The sequence below is a fragment of the Rhineura floridana genome, chromosome 1 (genome assembly GCF_030035675.1).
Source record: "Rhineura floridana isolate rRhiFlo1 chromosome 1, rRhiFlo1.hap2, whole genome shotgun sequence".
Lineage (NCBI taxonomy): Eukaryota > Metazoa > Chordata > Lepidosauria > Squamata > Rhineuridae > Rhineura > Rhineura floridana.
The window spans coordinates 181,630,067-181,644,286 of record NC_084480.1 but is presented as its reverse complement, the minus strand read 5'-3'; the positions used below and the strand labels follow the sequence as shown (position 1 = coordinate 181,644,286).

The 14,220-nt window shown below is 42.0% G+C and overlaps 1 pseudogene; it reads right to left on the bottom strand.

Moving 5' to 3' along the window:
* Positions 1-1,320: 1,320 nt before the first annotated feature.
* LOC133375815 (5S ribosomal RNA) lies at positions 1,321-1,439 on the bottom strand (annotated as a pseudogene).
* Between the last annotated feature and the right edge of the window lie 12,781 nt (positions 1,440-14,220).

Genomic DNA, 14,220 nt, shown 5'->3' with positions numbered 1-14,220 from the left:
AGGTTACCAGAGCATGGACAACTGAAGCTAGGTTAACAGCAGGGCAACAAGAATGTACTTTACATGCCCTAATGGTCCATCTAAAGAGTGCCTACATATTGCTGAGTGGTTGTGTGTGTATGTGAGTGTATATGTGTGTGTGAATTGGACCTCAGCTCTCAGTTGGCATTCAGTAGAAATATACTTCCAAGTAAGAGATCACAAACCACAGTATGTAGTTTTCATGGGGTGGAAGGTTGTAAAAACATCCTTACATTGTAAAGACTGAAAGAGAATTGACAAGCAAAAAAAGTTTGTATTAAGCTGCACAAATTAATTCTATTTTTTCTGACAATTTATAACACATTCCTGGAAATGAAAACACAAGTGTTAAAAAGGCAGTGGAATGAAAACTTTAAAAGCTACTTTTGTGCTGTCCAAGTTATTATGTTTTATGACATGGATTAACAGTCAACTGTAAAATACAGTAAATAACTGTTACAAGCAGCCATTTGCTCAGAATTAGAATGAATTCAGGATTGTTCAGCTTTCCATTCACTGATTCCCAATCTCCATGCATATATGGAAATGTTCTGCATTTGACTGCTCTACTTCTGATGACACCCCACCAATCTGAGTGACACATACATTTCATCCACAAAATGGGAGGATGGCTGTTACTCCAGTTGCCAGACAACATTTTCAAAAATAAAGGGAAAGAGCAGAGTTCAAATCCACCGGCTAAGGTTAAAAGGTGAATCGGGCAAATAATAATTAAATGGAACCTCCATATTGAGAAGCAGTTTTCCTCTGAGTACCAGGTGCTGGAGACAGACAACAGGGGTGGCTATCACAACAGTGTTCAAATTATGGGACTAAGGTCAGTGGGTCCCCTTGATGACATCCACAAGCCTCACCTCTGGTTCTGGCTGCCTTCAATTTAGCCAAATCATGGCCCATCTGTTGTTGTTGTTATATGCCTTCAAATTGGTTATGACTTGTGACCATATGAATCTTTATATATATTTTTATATGTTAGAAGTTAAATCTTTTGTTAAATTATTTAGAGCTTTTCCGATCGCCAACCCAGGCAGGATTAAAGCTGGATATATATATATACATATATAATTTGTATGTTATGATTTGTATGATTTATGTATGATTTGTATGTTAGCAGCTGATGAAGGCGGAAGCTGAAACTTTTTGTTAATACAATAAAAACCTCTGTTTTGTTAATCACAATTACATTCATATATACACTCACACACACACACACACATACATTCATAGGGCTTTCATGGTAAGAGGTATTCAGAGGTGCTTTACCATTGTCTTCCTCTAAGCCTACAGCACCTGGTATTCCCACGTGGTCTCCCATCCAACTACTAACCAGGCCTGATCCTGCTTAACTTCTGAGATCATACGAGATTGGGTGTGTTCAGGGTAGTGCGGCCATAGCTGACCCATCTGTAGCCTTCTGAAAATGTAACTAATGGATATGTCACAAAAGGTAAGAGATTGAGGTCCCCTCTGGTTTTCCTCCCCTCCTCCACCGCCCCAATAACTTGAGCATGGACATACAAGCTTCCCAGAAACTGGTATTGTGTTGAAAAACAGAACAGACTAAAAAAGATCCTTTTGACTCTCAGGTAGGGTCTTCTGTGTTTTTATGATCAGAGTTGCAAGGTTTGTTTATGGTGTTCAAGGGATCTGGAGTGTTAACAGGTCACAATAACAAGAGATGCAGTATATTGGAAGGGTGGATGGATTTCCACCCCACACACACACACACATTTCTTCCAGTCATGCTTAAGCAGTGCTTCACTCTGCCTATCTTCTGATAGTTCAGAGAGACTTTATGTAATTTGTTTCAGATATGGTGGTAGTTTGCTCTTGTCATGGTTGTTATGTGCCTCCAAGTCGACTACGACTTATGGCGACCCTATGAATCAGTGACCTCCAAGAGCATCTGGCATGGACTCATAGGTTTTTATTTCTTCCATTCATTTCCATGTAGGCTATGCTGCACATGAGTGAGTATATATGTAAGTGGTTGGCATTTTTTTATTTTTAAAAAAGCATATTTCATGTCTGCAATCACAGCAACAACCCTTTCTTTTTCAATGTCTCCCTGTCCTGCTTATGGGTAACTTGTAATGCATTATAACTGGTAGATTCAGATTCAGGCATTTAAATGGGGTATGGATGAGCACCAAGATGCAACCAGAAATATGCATCCAGATGGGCATTTGTATTAGTCACTGTATGCTCAGAAAGCACCTTCTATACAAGAATGGGCCTATCATTGGCTGTTAGCCTTGGTAGCTAAATGAAACCTCCAGGTTCATAGGCAGTATACCTCTGATCACCAGATGCTGAGCTCAGACACCAGGAGCTGGTCATTCCTACCCTGACCTGCTTATGAGATTCCTGAGGCATCTGATCGCCTGCTGTTGGATATTAGGAAGATCTTTTCTGATCAAGCAAGGCAACTCTTATGCTCAAAACTGCTTAGAAGAAGCACAGAGAGTCTCTGGCACTTTGCCCATCTTTATTCATTTCAAATGTGTAAGGGGTGAGATTGAGATGACAAAAGCGAATGCCTCTTTGCTGAAAGTCTGTCATCTCTCTGCCTGCTGTCGCTGGTTGTTTGAAGTTTCAGTTGTGACAACAATGGATGCACCCACATTTGACATAAAGCAATGTTTATAAGGATTCTTTTTTTTAAAAAAAATGGTTTTGACAGAGATTGGTTTTGAGGATAGGCCAATAAAGTTCTGTTTGGGACAAAAGGGATGAGAATAAATGCAATTTTTTACTTTTCAGCATAAGCTTTCTCACCTGTTTGAAGGTTCCTTCTGTATATGTCACTCCCAGGCTGTTAGAAGTTAAATCTTTTATTAAATTATTTAGAGCTTTTCCGATTGCCAACCCAGGCAGGATTAAAGCTGTATATATTTTTATCTTCATCTTTTTTCCTCTATCCTATGGTCTGCAGGTATCTGTTTTGCTTTACAAAACAGCAAACATAACACACACAAAAAATTAACATCCATTACAGATGTAGCATTGCTATGTTTGCTTGTTTTTAAAGTAGCAAAGATGCAGAGTTCATCTGAAGAGTCATATTTTACATATAATTCCCCTCTTCTGGGAGCAAAACATCTGTCCTTCACCTGAAAGTTTGTAACATTTCTCCCCTTGATTTCCCCTTGATTTAGTGATAGTTCAGTCAAAGGCCTGCTTCACGCTCTGAACAAGGTGGTGAAAGTCTTTGCTTGGAGGAGGTGAGGGTGATTGCCCCTCACATCCTCTGCACACCTAAAGTAATGTGCATCACATATTACACTAGAAAGTTTGAGTTGCATGGCTTTCCCCTCCGTTTTAGATGTAAAATTGCTCGGGTCAAGCAGGTGCATGTACGTGCCTCTGCAAACAGTGCCAGAATGAGATATTTTGTTAGTGGAGGGGCATACACCGTCTCTTCTACCACACGAAAGCTGACGCTGCCTGAGTAAGTGCTAGAACCGGGTGGAAGTGTGGATCACATCAGCATTACATTGTAGCCCCAATGTAATACAGCTCCTTGTGACAGCTAGTGCTGAATGCTATTCACCATAATTCTTTCCCAGAATGCCACTGGATTAACATTATGTCAAGGTGTCACCTCTTTCCAAAGGCACTCTGGGGAGAATATGGTGCTGCGGGTGGAACAATGGCTGCAGCCGTGGTGAAGAGCTCTGCAACCACCTGCACAAGTGATGACAAAAAGAGTAAAAAGGAGGGGAGAGGAGGGAAGGGAAGAAAACCACCATATCTGCCCAGCTGCCAACAACAAGCATGTTCCAGGAACTCTTTGAACCCCCCCCCAACAATTCCATGAAATGCCCCCATAGTGTTCTCCACAAGTCTACAACCCTTCAGAGTGTTCTCACCCCACTCTTCAAATTCCCCACTCAGCCATGGAGACACTCAACCTAACCTGCCCCACAAGGATGTTGTTCGTGAGAATAAAATGTACATCATCTGGTGCTCCTTGGAGAAAAGGTGGGATATAAATATACTACTACTAATAGTGATAATGATAGAGGCAGAGCTTAAAGTTGCTCCTCGTCTCTGCTCTTGGATCTATGGCTCCCAACTCACCAGAGGGAAGGATTGAGGACAACCTATCCATTCCCACCCTCTCCTACAAACCAATGGATCATTCTTACAATTTCCCTTTGGTATTTTTTCCTGCTCTTTTCCCCATGCAGTCTTTTGCCTTTGGTTCCTCCTCCTTCCGTGTCCCTTAGAAACAGAGGAAGCTGCCTTCTACTGACTCAGACTTAATGGTCCATCTAGCTCAGTATTTTCTGTACTGACTGGCAGCAGCTGTCCATGGTTTCAGACAGGGAACCTCTCCCTGCCCTATCTGGAGATGCTGAGGATTGAATCTGGGACCATCTGAATTGCTCTGCCTCTGAGCTATGGCCCTTCCCCAATCCCATCTTCAACTTTCTCTCCTGATATATAGCAGAAACAGCTCTTTTTACCCATCCCCCAACTCCTTCAGTATATCTGAGCTTAATTCTAGATAGCTGGTGTGGGTAGAGGAGGCTTGCCTCAGAGTCTCTTCCAGCTCCATCACACACCCTCATTTTTGCCATCTGGACAGCAAATTTGGGGGGAACCATTTCACAACAACTGTACATCTTTAGTACAAACCATCATCTGTGGAGGTTAGGGCCCATGTAGTTTTTGCTGCAGAGAAGCTGCCACTGTATGGCTCCTTTTCACATAGTGAGGGTTACACCAGAAGCTGCAGGACAGGGGGAAACCCAATGCCCATGGGCAGCATGACACCCATTAAGCCTTTCATTGGGGCCCCTAGACAGGAGCCGCAGACTGGGAGGTTTCATTTTTTTTTAAAAAAGGAAGTCTCTAGCCCTCCTAGAAGAAAAGTTAGGAAGCAAAATGTGCAGGTACCCTCCCAAGCAATTTCTGCCCTGGCTGCTCCCACCTGTCAGTGTTTTTGACCAATGAGTGAAATCGGAGCTGTTATTGATGTTTGGACACCAGGCAACAAGAATCCCTGGAATTGTTGTTTTCCTCTTCTCTGTAGTGCACTTGTCCTCCTTCTGTCTTGCTTTCTAGTAGCCCATGGAATGTCTGTAGTTGCCCTTCCTTTTTATCTAGCAACCAGGATGTGGTTTGTTCTGTGGCAGGTTCGTCTGAGAAGTACTCCCTAGAAGTTATGCTCTGCAAATGCTACTACACCGGTGGATGTTAAAGAATTCCCTCTTCAAAGAGCACATGCTAATGGAAAGTGTAAAAATTTTGCAAAGAGGCTTAGGCATGCCTCCTGCTATGCAGGACCTAATGTTAGGCACTTATTAAGAATTCACAGTACAATGGTATGCATGTCTACTCAGAAGCAAGTCTCTGTGTTTAATGGGGCTTACTCACAGGTACATGGGTACAGGATGGCAGCCTAAGCTTTGGTTTAGGGTTGGCATTGGGGAAAACAGGGTTCTTGTGCCTTTAAGAGCTGTATCTCTATAATCAGGACCAGCTGGACATAGCTGACTTCCCATGATAAACATGAGGTCATTGGGGGGCAGAGAAGAGATGAAGAGAGACTGTACTCTTTGATTTTGTTATGCCATGCCCCCCATAGCAGCCATGTTGTGTTATGCCACACCCCATGACAGCTATTTTGTGTTATGCCACACCCTCATGGCAGATATTTTGTGACTACTGGCCACGGTACTCTCTCAAAATTCAAAATGTGCCCAATGGCTTAGAAAGGTTGGTGACTTCTGCTCTAGGATATGTGGGATGAGCCAATGTGGTGGCATCTTCCCAGACCAGCATTCCTCCAATTTCTGGGTGGTGTGATGGGAAGGAGCCTCAATGTGGGCTCAGGGAGGGGGTAAAAATTCAGAGAGTTTTACTTCTAAAGCAGACAAATCTGACCCAGATAGTGTGCAGATTGGGCATAGGCCTACTTTGGAAACTGTGTTTCTATTGGATTCCATGATGATTTGGTCCAAAGACTGATTTTCTTCTTATTTCTCCCCACCCCCCAGTACTAATCCTGTGCAGTGGATATTGAATGCAACTCCTGTCAGATGGGTTGAAAATGTGACTGATGGGACATGATGACATGCACCATTCTAAAAAAGATTGGAGGGGTGGGAAATCACATCTGCCCCTATAAACCCATGGGGATAGCCATGTTTTCCCCCATACAATACTCCTGGTAAGTTCCCAGGGAGATACAGAGAAAAGCATGCCCATCCACATGGGTCTATAGTGGAAGTCCTCTTCCCTGGCATGCAGTTTGGCTATATGTCCGATGTATGCAGAGGACCATTCCATCAGACTGCATTCTCCATCTGTGGTGATATAGTTCAGAGCCAGGCACAGGTTTACGTCATCTGCTGTTTTTGAGAATGAGGCCTCAGGAGAGAGAGCATTTGCTGAGTGGATTTGGTATGGTCTCAACATTTTTAAAAACATTATTATCATAATGATGTGAAAAGTAAACAGTACTTCCCGTTGTTAACATGAAATAACTAGAGTTAGAAAATCAATATTGTACAGCATGTTTCTATTTAAACTAAACTTTTATAGAAAAGCCCAACCATGTTGCTCATTTTATTAAGAGCAGCACTGACGTAAACATTTTTGGCAGAGTTGTTTTTTTAAAATCTTTTTGGACATTCTTGGGCACTCCTTGACAGGTTTTTATGTTTTTTTGCATTGCTTAGACTTGCTGTCAGGCAGCTTCACTTTTTCTCAGAGAAATAATCGCATAGTCAAATCTGACTGGCTATGTACGATGTAGTGCTATGGTCCCTGATTGGCTAGCATCACCCATGAAACTAAAAGAGAGAGAGAGAGAAGCATCAACCAGAGAAAAAATTATATTGAACAGCAGCAACTGGGGAAATAATGGTGAATAGGATTAGAAAAATAATACTTGCACACCTACATATTTTTGAGGAAAAAATTCTACCTCATTGAAGTAGGTCTTTTTGACCTGAAAATAAAAACTGATGTATATTCAGCACAGTCCTAATTACAGTCATTCAATTTAATTCAATTCTGACCCACTCCACATTAAATGGGTATAAAAGCTTTTTCCACAATGTGAATTTTCATCAGAATTTCTTTGTTTCACAGTCTGGAGGTCCCTTAAGACATGATAACTACAAAGCAACCTCAAATAACAGGAATGTAGGAACAGATGCTATTTGGGCTCTTGCGCATAATAAAGAATTCCAAGGATCCCCGATGCCCAATTATCTAAACAGTTATTCTTTCTATTCCATGCATTATAAATCTAGTTTGGGCTAGACAAACAAAATCAAGGCAGTAGTTAGTGTTCAGGTGATGTGGATCAGAAGAGACAATCAGCACACTGGGCATCGCTTTATCACCCCCAGCACACGTAACATAACCAAATATGCCTGCATTCAAATGAGATCAATTAATCCTGTAATAATTATCGAACTACCATGTGCACAGAGGGTAATTATTGTCTTATTATTTCTGTATTATACTCTAAAGCATTATAATGAGATGTAGAAACTGTAATTTACATGGGAAGTAATCCTTCTATTCCAAAGTTCATGTATAATTAACAAGCAAAACGGAGGCCTTCCCTAGTGTTTAGTTTCTAGAAAAAGAGCTGCTGGAGTTCAGGTCTCTCTGGAAAAGCCACTCGCAGATCTGGAAGCTTTCCCCCCTATATATCCCAGGTCCATGTGGGGACTGAGTAGTGAAAGAAATGTACTTTGCGCATACCCAGGGGGTCCTTCTTTCTGTGGTTATTACCTATATTCCAAGGTTCAGCCATGACATAGAAACAAGTTGCAGCTTATGCGTTGGTGAGCCCTGGCAGAAAGTAAACCTTACCCATGTCCAAGACTGGCCTTGCCACAATGGTGGGATCTCTTCTCATGCTTAAATCTCAATCCACAGAGCCAATGCACTGTCATTGGATAGAGTTTTGAAGCTAGACTGGATTCAAATCACTGCCAGTGCTCAGTGCAGCTCAATGGGCCAATTACTGTCTCACTGTTTGACCAACCTCACAGGGCTATTGTGAAGAAAATCTAAAAGGTTTTGGGAGAACTATATAGCTGTTTCCTTTTGGGTATATTTAGCACACCATGCCTAACAGATTTTACAAACCCTGCCAATTCGCACTCAACATTTAAGAAATAGCTTCAAAACTATTTAATTTATATTTCAACCAGCATTTATTCATCACAATCCAGGAACGGATTTTCAATCCAGGCCTCTATGCAATACAGATGTGGATGCAGTCTGGATGTTTGTCTTCATTATGATGCTCATTTGGGACCCTTGAGTTGGCTGGAATTGGATGCATTCTTTTATGGAGAAAGAGATGAGGCCTCAAGACAATGTTACTGGTATAATTGTTCATTAACTGGTTGCATTTAAAGTTTTTAAGTTTATGAGATACAGAAATAATTTTATATTGATTAGACTCCAGCATGATCGCCAGCCTGCCCTACCTCATCCTGATCATTGAACCATATGGCATTATGCCAGATCTTCCTATGGAAAATCCTTGGCTGTGGTAGAACAGCATGGTTCACCAGATGCAATTGTGGAAGGTAAAGGTGTGCATGTGATTTGGGCAATCCTGAACCAGAGCAGAGATTTGAGGCTTATCTGAAGGGAAGCAGGTTTCTTTCCATATAGCTTGAACTGAATCAGGTCTTACCAAATTTTGGAACTGATTCAAAGGTACACAATGCACTGTATCCTGTGCTAGTGCTACTCAGAGTAGACCCATTGAAGTTAATGGGCATGACTAACTTAGGTTCATTAATTTCATTGCATCTACTCTGTGGAACTAGCACAGGATATAACCCAATGCCTCTGCAAAGAGAGGAGGAAGAGGAGCTGAATGTAGCATCTTGTCCCCCATGCTGATTAACATCTATAAGCCCTTGGGAGCAGTCATCAGGAGCTTTGGGGCAAGGTGTCAGCAGTATGCTGATGATACCCAGCTCTATTTCTCCGTAACATCTGAATCGGGAGAGGCTGTTCAAGCCCTGGACCGCTGCCTGGACTCGGTGGTGGGCTGGATGAGGGCCAGTAAACTGAGTCTGAATCCTACCAAGACGGAGGCACTGTGGGTTAGTGGTTCCCAAGTTTGGATAATTGGTCAGTTTCCTGCTTTGGATGGGGTCGTACTCCCTCTGAAAGAGCAGGTCTGTAGCCTGGGGGTGCTCCTGGATCCATCTTTGTTGCTAGAGGCCCAGGTGACCTTAGTGGGTAGGAGTTCCTTTTACCAGCTTCGGCTGGTGAGACAGCTGTGGCTGTTTCTGGACCGGAATAGCCTGACCACTGTTGTCCATGCACTGGTAACCTCTAGGCTGGATTACTGTAATGTGCTCTATGTGGGGCTGCCCTTGAGGTTGGTCCGGAACAGGGCTTGGAAAAGTTACTTTTTTGAACTACACCTCCCATCAGCCCCAGCCAGCATGGCCACTGGATTGGGCTGATGGGAACTGTAGGTCAAAAAAGTAACTTTTCCAAGCTCTGGTCCGGAAGCTGTAACTGGTGCAAAATGCAGTGGCGAGACTGCTCACTGGAGCAGGGTATCGCCAACATGTCACCCCGCTGCTGAAAGAATTGCACTGGCTGCCCATTTGCTACTGGCCGAAGTTCAAGGTTCTAGTTTTGGTGTACAAAGCCCTATACAGCTCGGGACCAGGATACCTGAAAAACCGTCTTACTCCTTATATGCCCAGTCAATCACTGTGCTCTGCAGGAGAGGGCCTCCTGCAGATACCATCTTATCAGGAGGTTCGTTCTGCACAATATAGGAAACGGACCTTTAGTGTGGGGGCACCTACCCTGTGGAATTCCCTCCCCATGAATATTAGGCAGGCACCATCTCTGCTATCTTTTCGGCGCATTTTGAAGACTTTCCTCTTTCAACAAGCCTTTTAAGTTGAGACCTATCCCAGTCTGCATCTGTGTCAGAATTGTTTAATATGTTTTTAAATAATGTTTTAACCCTTTTTTAATTTTTTTTTTAAAAAATGTTTTTGATGCTGTTTTGTTTTAATGTATTTTAAGATCTATTTTTATGATGTTTTAAAGTGTTTTAGTGCTTTGTTTGCGGCCCTGGGCTCCTGCTGGGAGGAAGGGCAGGATACAAATTAATTAATTAAATAAATAATTTTGTAACTGATAACTCTAGCTTACAAATAGGGAATGAGTTTATCGGGGCTCGCCTTTTTACTTCCAGTCACAGTGCTGTTGATGCAGCAGGAACTTAGCAGTTTCTGCTAATTGAGCAGAAAACAAAAGCAAAGCCTAACACTCTTTTTATTTATCATAGCCAATAACCCTTGCACCTATCCATCTGAAAATGTGCAGGTTACTTATCTAGAGGCACCTCTATGGAGTATGTTATTTTCATACAAATCCACAAAGAACACAGATAGGACAAGTAGATCCTTTCCCCTAAACTTTAAAGACTCCCCTTCCATTAAACCCCTACACCTATCTGTATAAAATTTGGCAAATTTCATCCCCTTAGAAATACCAACTATGCCTGCAAATTTCATCCAATTCTGCCAAAAATCAAAATTAAAGATTATATTCAATTCCTTTTTTTAAAAGACAAAACTCTAAAAATATAAATGCTACTTATACAAACAAACAAAACCCCTGCACCTATTTGGCTAATATTTTGCAGGCTACAATGCCTGAAAAGTTTGTCAAATTCTATCAAAAAGTAAAAAAGCGATAGTCATTTGCTCAGCTCTCCATGGAAGTCAATGGGAGACATATGAAGCATCACATTTTCTGATTCAGATGCAAGTTGAAATGACTGTCATCTGGAGTGACCTGAGCTGAATCAATCCACTTCCCAAAATAGCAAAGGAGTATGTGAAACTAATCTTGTCTTTGGAGCACTCTCTTAATGGTAGGAAGGAGGGAGGGAGGGTTTGGCTAGGCTCCTATGAAACCTGCACTTCGCAAAGGCTTGCAAGGTGGGGATATACAATCGGCCTTACTTCTGAGTTGACATTATAGGACTGTGCTGGTAATGACTACTAGAATGTATGATAACAAAGAAATAAAGAAAGACATTTTCTGACTCACTTGGATGTCTTGGTCCAATTCACCATCTAAAGTTCATTTGAATTTTTCTTCAGCCCTCCTTTAATTTTTACTGACAGAAACAGAGAAAAGACCCCCATGGCCCCCCAATTCAAGAAATGCTGTAATGCCATTTTAAATGATGAATGAAAACAATTCTGCTGTGCTGCATTTTAAAGGAATGTAATCAGAGTCATTTTAGATATTGAAAGATAGAGAAAATTCCAGGCTGTGGTGGAAGCGATGGCATAGATAAAAGAAGGGGGGGAGGGAAGAAAAGCAAAACCAAGAGCCGAATGAATACGATTAAATTTATTGTTTCCCGTCTATCTAATCTTCATGCTGTTTTCTATGAAAGTATTTTATTTGAAGCTGTATTTGTAAACATTTCCAAAACTCAGATTGCCTCAAGCCTTTCTCTTTATTGCATATTTTAGCACTGAAGGTCCACTGTTGATTTTACTGCCATCGCCCTCCCAAGCCAACAAATAAGCCACAGCTACTGTGCAGCCACTGAGTCCCAGTAAATAAGATGAAGTCATCCTATGGCCTTTGCACAGTAAAGTCCCTCTATATAGTCAAATCCTAGTATGAGCAAAACAAAGAGCAGGTAGTCAGAATGTGCCACTGTCATCCTTCATGGACTGGGACCTTGATATCTTTACAATAAGGATGACCAAATAGCAACTGGGAGGCCTCGTCCATCACATGGTCCAGTTCCTTATCCCCCCCCTTCTCTCCCTCAGGTTGGAAACAACTCCAGGACCTTTTCTAGCTGGGCATAACTGGCCAGAGGAAACGCACTGTGGAACCCTCTCCAGCTGGCCAGTGTCCCATCTTGGACCTTTCCACACTTACCATTTACAGTGCTATAGTTGCTGTTTGCTCCAAAGTTTTTAAGAGTGAATTTGTAGCTGATTGTCTGCACCTTTGGTCACATGTCGCTGTTATTAGAGGGTGAGTGTGGGTTAACACAATAACAGTAAAGGCTGTAGCTCTGTGGTGAAGCATTGCACAGCATGCAGAAGGTCCCAGGTTCAACCCCTGGCATTTCCATTTAGGACTGGAGGGTCTGAAACCCTGGAGAGCGGCTGCCAGTCAGTGTAGACAATACTGAGCTAGATGGGCTAATGGTCTGACTCAGTATAACACCACTTCCTATGCTCCTGAAGGATCACGAAAGTCATACCGGAAAACTTCTCGTGTAAAACTTGCCATCTCACTCCAGGTTATCAGAGAGGCGGAAAAAGGATGGGCAACTCCCACTACTCTCATGCTAAATAAATAACTGATCCCAAAGGTGGTTGTAACTTTACAGTCTCTGGAGTGAACTCCTAAGGTGCCCATGGCGTACTTCCTCAAGGTTGTGCAGGGGAGGCACAAACAGTCTCAGCCATTCACTGGGCTTGATGTTCCAGGCAGTCTACTTAAGCATCAGTGTAGATAAGTGCGGACAGCTCCTTTCATTGTGCAAATGCTCCATCAGATACTCCAGGCCTTATCATGCATCAGTGGCTGCAGTGTCAAAGGCTAGGGGACCAAAGGACCTAATATAGATCCAGTCAGAAATTTGGACCTATTTCCTGGACATTCCAAGTACATCCAGAAAATTAATCTGATTGCTCCAGTTATGTCTGGACAGAGCTTGGAAAAGTTATTTTTTTGAACTATTACTCCCATCAGCCCAATCCAGTGGCCATGCTGGCTGGGGCTGATGGGAGCTGTAGTTTAAAAAAGTAACTTTTCCAAGCTCTGTGTCTGGAGCATATTTTATGTCAGCCCATTTCAAACTGTTTCCCATATCACAGTCTCTGAAGCAGCAATCCTATGCACTCTTACCTGGGGAATAAGTTCCATGACTGAATTGGAGAGGACTTACTTCTGGGTAGAGAGAGAGATATTATTACATTGCGAGTCTGGTTCTGAACGGCTTCGTTTTTTTTTTTTAAATGAGATTAACTCCTCTAAAGACATGTGTCCTTTCCTGCTTACAGCAGTGTAAAATTAAGAAGAGATCTTTCACCCTCATCTTCTTTTCAGTCATCCTCTACCTCCCCTTTTCTCCTCTAGCCTTCGTCAAGCCGTTATTAGTTCATTAAGTGTTTCAGAAGGGGGAAAAGGCAGGGTGTCCCTTTAATTTACTGCTTTCACATGGTACATTTGCTAGTGCAGGCCATGAAAACCGTGCGCTGAAGAGTCTCACTGTGCTTGTGTGAACTAAGTAATTATTATCTTCAGGCTTGACTTGCTGTCTCATAATTTTGGTAGTGCCTGGTGTCATTTTCTCATAAGACTATCTACATATAAACAGAGGGCTGTGTGATGGAGGACCATGAGATTTGAATATGAATTATCTCTTTGTTGTGAATTGTATCTTATGCATAAATTCATGGCTTTACCGTTTGTGAGTTATCAGAAGATATTTCATGGGTGGAAATCATTCTCGTTATTCCACGGCTTAAATTGTATTTTTCTTTCCCCCGCCGCAGCTTTCATTTGACTGTGTTTTGTTTTCAATTTCGTTCTAAACAGAAGTTTATATTTAATATATTATATCAGTGCCTTCTATTCTGTGCAGGCTCTGAAAGGCAAAGATTCCTTCCGTTGTCCAATATAATGGGGGGGGATTCATAGGGTGCATATTGATTTAGCCCCATGAATCTCTTTATTCATGTTTATGGAAGCAGTGTGAAAATTGTACCTTTAAGAAAACCCTCCTTTGGGTTCCCAAGCCCTCACATTCACTTGAAAGTCAAAGCAGCTGCAATTTGAGGTCATTTTAGACATCACAGGGTGAGAAGAAAAGAAAGTAAACATGTTCGCAGCATGGAGGTTTTGTTTATTGAAGATAAAGCAACCAAATTTTATAGAAAATGCAGTGTACAATAAATATTAGAACTGACCCCTTGGCCAAGATCAGCCATGTTATCAGTTTACTACCTGATGTATCATCTCTCTCGAGACTGTATTTCCTACTCTTGTAGGGCAATGGGTTCAATAATTCAATAGTCCTCTTCCATCACTGCTATTACATAGAAAAACTATGCTGGCAGAGTAATTCTGAAGGATGACTTCTGGAATCAGGGGATTGAGACTATT